Raw genomic sequence first — 9,422 nt, 5'->3', positions numbered from 1 at the left:
CTCTTTCTTCTACTGCAAAATACAACGTTGTTCTTTGTTTAAGTCGATGTAGACATTGATAAAGATGAATGACAAAGCAGTTTTAATTTGGTTTGAGTGAAGGAATTCATTTTATAGTAAAATCCCAAATCGTGCAGAACTCATGAAAATAAGCTTATTCTCGGATTCCTAAAACTTTTGATCTGCTCTTTCTTTTACTGCAAATTACAACTTTTTTTTTTTTTTAAATCTATCTAGACATTGATAAATATTAAGGTAATAGCCGTTTTAACATAGTTTGAGTGAAGGAATTCATTTTATAGATAAAATCCCAAATCATGCAGAACTCCTCAAAAGGGGCGTATGGCTTAATGACAAGTGTGGTTCTTTCTCATTCAGGGTAATATGAGAAAGTTTATGCTTGAAATATATGTAGAAATGGGTACATATGAAGGACAAAGCAGTTTTAACTTAGTTTGAGTGAAGGAATTTATTTTATAGCAAAATCCGAAATCGTGCAGAACTCATGAAAGCAAGCTTATACGGATTCCTGAAACATTAGATTTATTCTTTCTTTTATTGCAAAGTACAACGTTGTTTTTTGTGGAAATCTATCTAGACATTGATAAATACCAGCCGAACATCTCTGCTGTCACTTTTGATAATTTATGGTTGGGCATTCTTACCTTTTCTTACCCGCATTTTATAAATTATGATCCAACATTCACACCTACTTGCAGTCGAACACCTTCTCTCCCGCTTTTGATGATGTATGGTTGGGCATTCGCACCTTTTTTTACCCATTTTTCAGTAATTATGGATGGATATTCAACCCTTCTTACAGCCGAAAACCTCCGCTGCCGCTTTTGATGGTTTATAGTCTGGCTTTCGAGCCTTTTCTTGCCCGGTTTTTACAAATTATGGTTGGACATTCAGACCGTGCAGCCGAAAACCTCCGCTCCCTCTTTTGATCATACATTGTCGGGCATTCGCACCTTGTCTTACCCGCTTTTTACAAACTTTAGTCGGACATTCACACCTTCTTGCAGCTGAACCACCTCCGCTCCCTGTTTTGATCATGTTTGGTCTGGCAATACTTCCTTTTCTTACCCGTTTGTGAGTAATTATGGCTGGATATTCACATCTTCTTGCAGCTGAACACCTCTCCCACTTTTGATGATGAATGGTCCGGCATTCTTACCTTTTCTAACACATTTTTCAGCAATTATGGTCGGACATTCACACCTACTCACAGCCGACCAACTCCGCTCCCGCATTTGATGGTGTATAGTCGGGTATTCTCACCCTTTCTCATCAGCTTTTTGCAAATTATGATCTGACATTCACACCTACTTGCAGTCGAACAGCTCTGCTCCCGCTTTTGATTATGTTTGGTTAGATATTCGAACATTTTCTTAACTGCTTTTTACAAACTTTGGTGGGACGTTCACACCTTCTTGCAGACGAACAACTCCTTCCCGCTATTGATTGTGTACAGTCGGTATTGTAACCTTTTCTTACCCACTTTTTACCAACTATGGTCGGACGTTCTTACCTTCTTACAACGGAACACCTCCGCTCCCTCATTTGATGGTGTATATTCGGGCATTCGAACCTTTTCTTACCCGCCTTTTATCTATGGTCGGACATTCAGACCTTCTTGCAGCTGAACACCTCCGCTCCCACTTTTGATGGTGTATAGTCGGGCTTTCGAGCCTTTTCTTCCCCGGTTTTTACAAATTATGGCTGGACATTCAGACCTTGCAGCCGAAAACCTCCACTCCCTCTTTTGATAATACATTGTCGGGCATTCGCACCTTGTTTTACCCGCTTTTTACAAACTTTAGTCAGAAATTCACACCTTGCAGCTGAACCACCTCCGCTCCCTGTTTTGATCATGTATGGTCTGGCAATACTACCTTTTCTCACCCGTTTGTGAGTAATTATGGCTGGACATTCACACCTACTTGCAGCCGAACACCACCTCTCCCGCTTTTGATGATGTATGGACCGGCATTCTTACCTTTTCTAACACATTTTTCAGCAATTATGGTCGGAGATTCACACCTTCTCAGAGCCGAACAACTCCGCTACCGCATTTGATGGTGTATAGTCAGGACTTCTCACCCTTTCTCATCAGCTTTTTTCAAATTATGATCTGACATTCACACCTACTTGCAGTCGAACAGCTCTGCTCCCGCTTTTGATTATGTTTGGTTGGACATTCGAACCTTTTCTTAACTACTTTTTACAAACTTTGGTCGGACATTCACACCTTCTTGTAGCCGAACACATCCACTCCTGCTTTTGATGATGTATGGTTGGGCATTCGCACCTTTTTTTACCCATTTTTCAGGAATTATGGGTGGACATTTAGACCTTCTTGCAGCTGAACACCTCCGCTCCTACTTTTGATCATACATTGTCAGGCATTCGCACCTTGTCTTACCCGCTTTTTACAAACTTTAGTCGAACATTCACACCTTTTTGCAGCCGAACACCACCTCTCCCGCTTTTGATGATGTATGGTCCGGCATTCTTACCTTTTCTAACACATTTTTCAGCAATTATGGTTGGACATTCACACCTTCTTGCAGCCGAACACTTCCGCTCCACCTTTTAGTGTTCTATCACACCTTTTTTTTCACCGCATTTTATAGATTATGGTTGGAAATTCTCAACCACTCTCATCCGAAGACCTCTCCTCCCGCTTTTGTTAATATATTTAAACTTTAGTCGGACATTCACACCTTCTTGAAGCTGAACCACCTCCGCTCCCTCTTTTGATCATGTATGGTCTGGCAATGCTAACTTTTCTTACCCGTTTGTGAGTAATTATGGCTGGACATTCACACCTACTTGCAGCCGAACACCACCTCTCTCGCTTTTGATGATGTATGGACCGGCATTCTTACCTTTTCTAACACATTTTTCAGCAATTATTGTCGGACATTCACACCTATTCAGAGCCGAACACCTCCGCTCCCGCATTTGATGGTGTATAGTCGGGCATTCTCACCCTTTCTCATCAGCTTTTTTCAAATTATGATCTGACATTCACACCTGCTTTTGATAATGTATGGTTTGTCATTCGCACCTTTTTTTACCCATTTTTCATGAATTATGGGAGGACATTCACACCTTCCTGCAGCCGAACACCTCCTCTCCCGCTTATGATCATGTGCGGTTTGATATTCGAAAATTTTCTTTCATGTTTTCTAGCAATTATTGATGGACATTCAGACCTTCTTGCAGCTGAACACCTCCGCTCCCGCTTTTGATGGTGTATAGTCTGGCTTTCCAGCCTTTTCTTCCCCGGTTTTTACAAATTGTGGTTGGACATTCAGACCTTCTTGCAGCCGAAAACCGCTCCCTCTTTTGATCATACATTGTCGGGCATTCACACCTTTTCTTACCCGCTTTTTACAAACTTGCACCTTCTTACAGCGGAACACCTCCGCTCCCTCTTTTGATGGTGTATGTTCGGGCATTCAAACCTTTTCTTACCCACTTTTTACAAACTTTGGTTGGATATTCAAACCTTCTTGTAGCCGAACACATCCACTCCTGCTTTTGATGATGTATGGTTGGGCATTCAAACCTACTTGTTGCCCGCTTTTTACTATGGTCGGCCATTCACAGCTTCCTCTCCACCATACTTGTATGGTGGGATGTTCACACCCACTTGCATCCACTTTTGTTGATATTTAGTCGGTCATTCGCACCTTACCCGCTTTTGGCAAACTATGGCCTTCTTGAAGCCAAACACCTCTGATCTCGCTTTTGATGATGTAAGGTTGGGCATTCAGACCTTGCTTCACCTGCTTTTCACCAAATATAGTCGGACATTCACACCTTCTTGCAGCCGAACACTTCCGCTCCACCTTTTAGTGTTCTATGGGGCATTCACACCTTTTTTTTCACCGCATTTTATAGATTATGGTTGGAAATTCTCAACCACTCTCATCCAAAGACCTCTCCTCCCGCTTTTGTTAATATACAGTCAGGCATTCGAACCTTTTCTTACCTGCTTTTTACAAATTATGGTCGGACATTCACACCTACTTGCAGCCGAATATTTCCGCTCCACCTTTTAGTGATGTATGGTTGGCATTTGCACCTTTTCTTACCCTCTTTTTATACTGATTGCTGAAGATTAAGTTGTTCTTTCTCAAACTACAAATTTTTTTTTATTGTTGAAACTTGATTTGAAGTGGATAAATAAAGAGGACAAACAGTTTTAAGTCAGGCTGATAGAAGGAATTAATTTTTTAGCAAAATCTGTACTTCGTCATATGTCGAGAGATGCTTATTGCTGAAGAAGTTCTTTCTCATTCTACAAAGTACAACGTTGTTTATCGTTGAAACTTGATTAGACATGAATAAATATGAAGGACAAAGCAGTCTTAACTTGGTTTAAGTTAAGGAATTCGTTTTATAGGAGAATCCGAATTCGTGCATAACTCGTAAAATAGAGCTTATTTTCGGATTCCTGAAGAATGAGTCTGGTTCTTTCTCATAATACAAAGTTTGTTGTTTATTGTTGAAACTTCATCAGAAGTGAAGAAATAAATGAATGCCTATCAACAAATGTGGGATCTAAACTCTAGTGCTTCCTCTAAAATAATTTCCATCCATCCATCATCTGCCGCTTATCCGGGGGTCGGGTCGCGGGGGCAGCAGCTTGAGTAGAGAAACCCAGACGTCTCTGTCCCCGGCCACTTCCTCCAGCTCTTCCGGGGGGACCCCGAGGCGTTCCCAGGCCAGCCGAGAGACATAGTCTCTCCAGCGTGTCCTGGGTCTTTCCCGGGGTCTCCTCCCAGTGGGACGTGCCCGGAACACCTCCCCAGGGAGGCGCCCAGGGGGCATCCTAACCAGATGCCCGAGCCACCTCATCTGACTCCTCTCAATGCGGAGGAGCAGCGGTTCTACTCCGAGCCCCTCCCGGAAGACTGAGCTTCTCACCCTATCTCTAAGGGAGAGCCCAGACATCCTGCGGAGGAAACCCATTTCGGCCTCTTGTATTCGCGATCTTGTTCTTTCGGTCACTACCCACAACTCGTGACCATAGGTGAGGATGGGAACGTAGATTGACCAGTAAGTAGAGAGCTTCGCCTTCTGGCTCAGCTCCCTCTTCACAACGACGGGTCGGTGCAGAGCCCGCAACACTGCAGACGCCGCACCGATCCACCCGTCAATCTCCCGCTCCATTCGTCCCTCACTCGTGAACAAGACCCCGAGATACTTGAACTCCTCCACTTGGGGAAGGATCTCATTCCCGACCCGGAGAGAGCATTCCACCCTTTTCCGGCTGAGAACCATAGTCTCGGATTTGGAGGTGCTGATTCTCATCCCAGCCGCTTCACACTCGGCTGCAAATCGCTCCAGTGAGAGCTGAAGGTCACGGCCTGACGACGCTAACAGAACCACATCATCTGCAAAAAGCAGAGACCCGATTCTGAGGTCGCCAAATCGGACACCCTCAACGCCCTGGCTGCGCCTAGAAATTCTGTCCATAAAAGTTAGGAACAGAATCGGTGACAAAGGGCAGCCCTGACGGAGTCCAACTCTCACCGGAAACGTATCCGACTTACTGCCGGCAATGCGGACCAAACTCTGGCACCGGTCATACAGAGACCGAACAGCCCCTATCAAGGGGTCCGGCACTCCATATTCCCGGAGCACCCCCCACAGGACTCCACGAGGGACACGGTCGAACGCTTTCTCCAAGTCCACAAAACACATGTAGACTGGTTGGGCGAACTCCCATGCACCCTCCAGGATCCTGCCGAGGGTATAGAGCTGGTCCACTGTTCCACGGCCAGGACGAAAGCCACACTGCATCTCCTGAATCCGAGGCTCGATTATCCGACGGATCCTCCTCTCCAATACCCCCGAATAGACCTTACCAGGGAGGCTGAGGTGTGTGATACCCCTATAGTTGGAACACACCCTCCGGTCCCCCTTTTTAAAGAGGGGGACCACCACCCCAATCTGCCAGTCCAGAGGCACTGTCCCCGATGTCCACGCGATGCTGCAGAGGCGTGTCAGCCAAGACAGCCCTACAACATCCAGAGCCTTGAGAAACTCAGGACGGACCTCATCCACCCCCGGGGCCTTGCCACCGAGGAGCTTTTTGACCACCTCGGCAACCTCAGCCCCAGAAATGGGAGGCCCCGTCTCCGAGCTCTCCGACTCTGCCTCTTCCGAGCACGTGTTGGTAGGATTGAGGAGTTCCTCGAAGTACTCCCCCCACCGACTCACAACATCCCTAGTTGAGGTCAGCAAAGCCCCGTCCCCACTGTAAACAGTGTTGACTGTGAGCCGCTTCCCCCCCCTGAGACGCCGGATGGTGGACCAGAATCTCTTCGAGGCCGTCCGGAAATCGTTCTCCATGGTCTCACCGAACTCCTCCCAGGCCCGAGTTTTTGCCTCAGCAACCGCCGAAGCCGCGGCCCGTCTGGCCTGTCGGTACCTATCAGCTGTTTCCAGGGTCCCACTGGCCAAAAAGGCCCGATAGGACTCCTTCTTCAGCTTGACGGCTTCCCTCACCACTGGTGTCCACCAGCAGGTTCGAGGGTTGCCGCCACGACAGGCACCGACCACCTTACGGCCACAACTCCGATCAGCTGCCTCGGCAATGGAGTCACGGAACATGGCCCATTCGGACTCAATGTCCCCCACCTCCCCCGGGATATGGTTGAAGCTCTGCCGGAGGTGGGAGTTAAAGCTCCTTCTGACGGGGGATTCTGACAAACGCTCCCAGCAGACCCTCACAATACGTTTGGGCCTGCTAGGTCTGATTGGCATCCTCCCCCACCAGCGGAGCCAACTCACCACCAGGTGGTGATCAGTTGACAGCTCCGCCCCTCTCTTCACCCGAGTGTCCAGGACATACGGCCGCAAGTCCGATGATACAACCACAAAGTCGATCATCGAACTGCGGCCAAGGGTGTCCTGGTGCCAAGTGCACATATGGACACCCTTATGTCTGAACATGGTGTTCGTTATGGACAGTCCATGACCAGCACAGAAGTCCAACAACATAACACCACTCTGGTTCAGATCGGGGGGGCCGTTCCTCTCAATCACACCCCTCCAGGTCTCACTGTCATTGCCCACGTGAGCATTGAAGTCCCCCAGCAGAACGAGGGAGTCTCCGGTAGGAGCATTCTCCAGTGCCTCCCCCAGAGACTCCAAAAAGGGTGGGTACTCTGAACTGCTGTTTGGCGCATAGGCACAAACAACAGTCAGGACTCGTCCCCCCACCCGAAGGCGGAGGGAGGCTACCCTCTCGTTCACTGGGGTAAACCCCAATGTACTGGCACACAGCCGGGGGGCAATAAGTATGCCCACACCTGCTCTGCGCCTCTCACCACGGGCAACTCCAGAGTGGAAGAGAGTCCAACCCCTCTCAAGAGGACTGGTTCCAGAGCCCGAGCCGTGCGTCGAGGTGAGTCCGACTATATCTAGCCGGAACCGCTCAGCCTTGCGCACCAGCTCCGGCTCCTTCCCCAACAGAGAGGTGACATTCTAAAATAATTTCCTTTCTCAATTCAGAAATTTGTGTGTGTAAGTCACAACACCCGTGACACCAAAACGGCTTTCTTTTCTCTCTTTTCTCTACACTCTACACTGTGAGCACACACACCAAATCAGAAAGGCTTTTTTCTCTCTTTTCTACCTTATGGACTGGGGGGACACAAAACCGCTCTCTCTTTTTTTTTTTGATTGTGTGCCAGGGCGTTGTCTCACGTATTAGATTATGCTTAAGATACGAATGGGTTTATCAGTCACATCAGAATCCATACATACTGATCCTCCCGTAATAAAATGGTCGGATCTTATCAAACACACTTTGTTTCTTGTGACAATCAAGTCAGCGAAACAGCGTATACACGTCAAGACCCTGAATCAAGTTTGCCACAAGAACTCATAAGTTTGGCAGTATTGCTCTGCCGTCAGCAATCATATACCCATTTTATTTTCGTGAGACATGTGCAGGCACCTGTTCATCTACTGTTCTATCACTATGAATTAGTTTATCTATTATCAATAAGGATACTTCTACAACTACTATCAAAGTATGTCCGGACTTCTTATGTTGTCAGTTGCTATATATGAATAAGTGGGTAGCTACTGACAAGCATTAAGCATGTCACACAGCCCAAACATATAACATTTCAGGACACACCACACAGTTAACAACCACAGTGAAGCGTGTCAAAGCCCAAACATGTAACATTCAACAGGACACTTACACAACACATTCAAATCAAACAGTCAGACAACATACAAGAACATATACCCCAGCCAGCATTGCTCCCTGCCTATTTTCCTACAGCTCACTATGTGTGTGCACACCTTTATTCACAAACTCTTCAACTTATACTCTTTTACCGAAGCTGCTACAGCTCGATTGGCCGAATACCCTTAGATCCTATTTCGGTGAATTTGACATCTGCCTTACATGTAACAGATTAGCGGTTTAGCAGTTTTAATTTAGTTTGAGTGAAGGAATTCATTTTATAGCAAAATCCGAAATCGTGAAGAACTCATGAAAGTAAGCTTATTCTCGGATTCCTGAAACTTTAGATTTGTTCTTTCTTTTACTACAAAGTACAACGTTGTTTTGTTTTTTTTTGACAGTTTTAACATAGTTTGAGTGAAGGAATTCATTTTATAGATAAAATCCCAAGAGTCTGCTGAGAAAAGAGAGTGAATGCGAAGTAGACTTTAACACGGCTCTGGGAGCGAGCAGAGTGTGGGCTAAGCGGGAGAATTGCTTGAAAGAAACGCGACACCGAATGAGTGGTCAGAACAAAGCCTCAATACGGTGTTCCCGTGGTGTTTTTACTCTGTGCAAAAGACAAGGCAGCCATCGAATAGGGCCCGATTGTTCCTACTTGGTCAGCCGAGGAGCAAGGGGGGGGAGAAAGCGTCTCAATCAAGCAAAGCTCACCATGGGGAAGGTGGCTATGCCAACTAGCCTGATGCCCTGCTCCCGCAGTGACGGATAATCGCACTCTGGTTTCTCTTCATAACGTACAACTCTTTCGCCTTTTATTAAAGACTTCCGTGGAGAGCAGCACTAATGAGTTGTTTCTATTTTTGGCAGGCTTTACCTTTGCGGGTGAAGCCCTTTCTGTCTGTGCAAAAAAAATCTTGTTACTGTGCAGAGTGACTTCTCTGAGTAGAGTCGCCTTACCTGTTGCGACTGTGCCGATGTTTGAAGCTGGAGTGCAAAGGTGTTGCTTGAATGGTGCTTGCTGGAGCGTGCGGGAGTGCAAAGTTATACCATTTAAAAGGGCTGAAGAGTGCTCATTGCAGCGGGTGGGCCATAGTAAAAAGCGGTTGAGAAAAGGTGCGAATGTCAAACCATACATGATCAAAATAGGGAGCGGAGGTGTTTGGCCGCGACAAGGTGTGAATGTCCACCCATA

At 46.5% G+C, this 9,422-nt stretch overlaps 1 non-coding gene across 1 annotated transcript; it reads left to right on the top strand.

The window, feature by feature from the left end:
• The first annotated feature begins 9,001 nt into the window (after window positions 1-9,001).
• Window positions 9,002-9,115, top strand: LOC140282423 (U5 spliceosomal RNA). The gene has a single exon (XR_011909860.1). It is a non-coding gene; the product is annotated as a U5 spliceosomal RNA (small nuclear RNA).
• The last annotated feature ends 307 nt before the right edge of the window (window positions 9,116-9,422 follow it).

This window comes from Leuresthes tenuis, unplaced genomic scaffold (genome assembly GCF_036924035.1).
Source record: "Leuresthes tenuis unplaced genomic scaffold, fLeuTen1.0.hap1 SCAF_22, whole genome shotgun sequence".
Classification (NCBI taxonomy): domain Eukaryota; kingdom Metazoa; phylum Chordata; class Actinopteri; order Atheriniformes; family Atherinopsidae; genus Leuresthes; species Leuresthes tenuis.
Note: the sequence above shows the minus strand (reverse complement) of the source record. Positions and strands in the feature narration are given on the sequence as shown.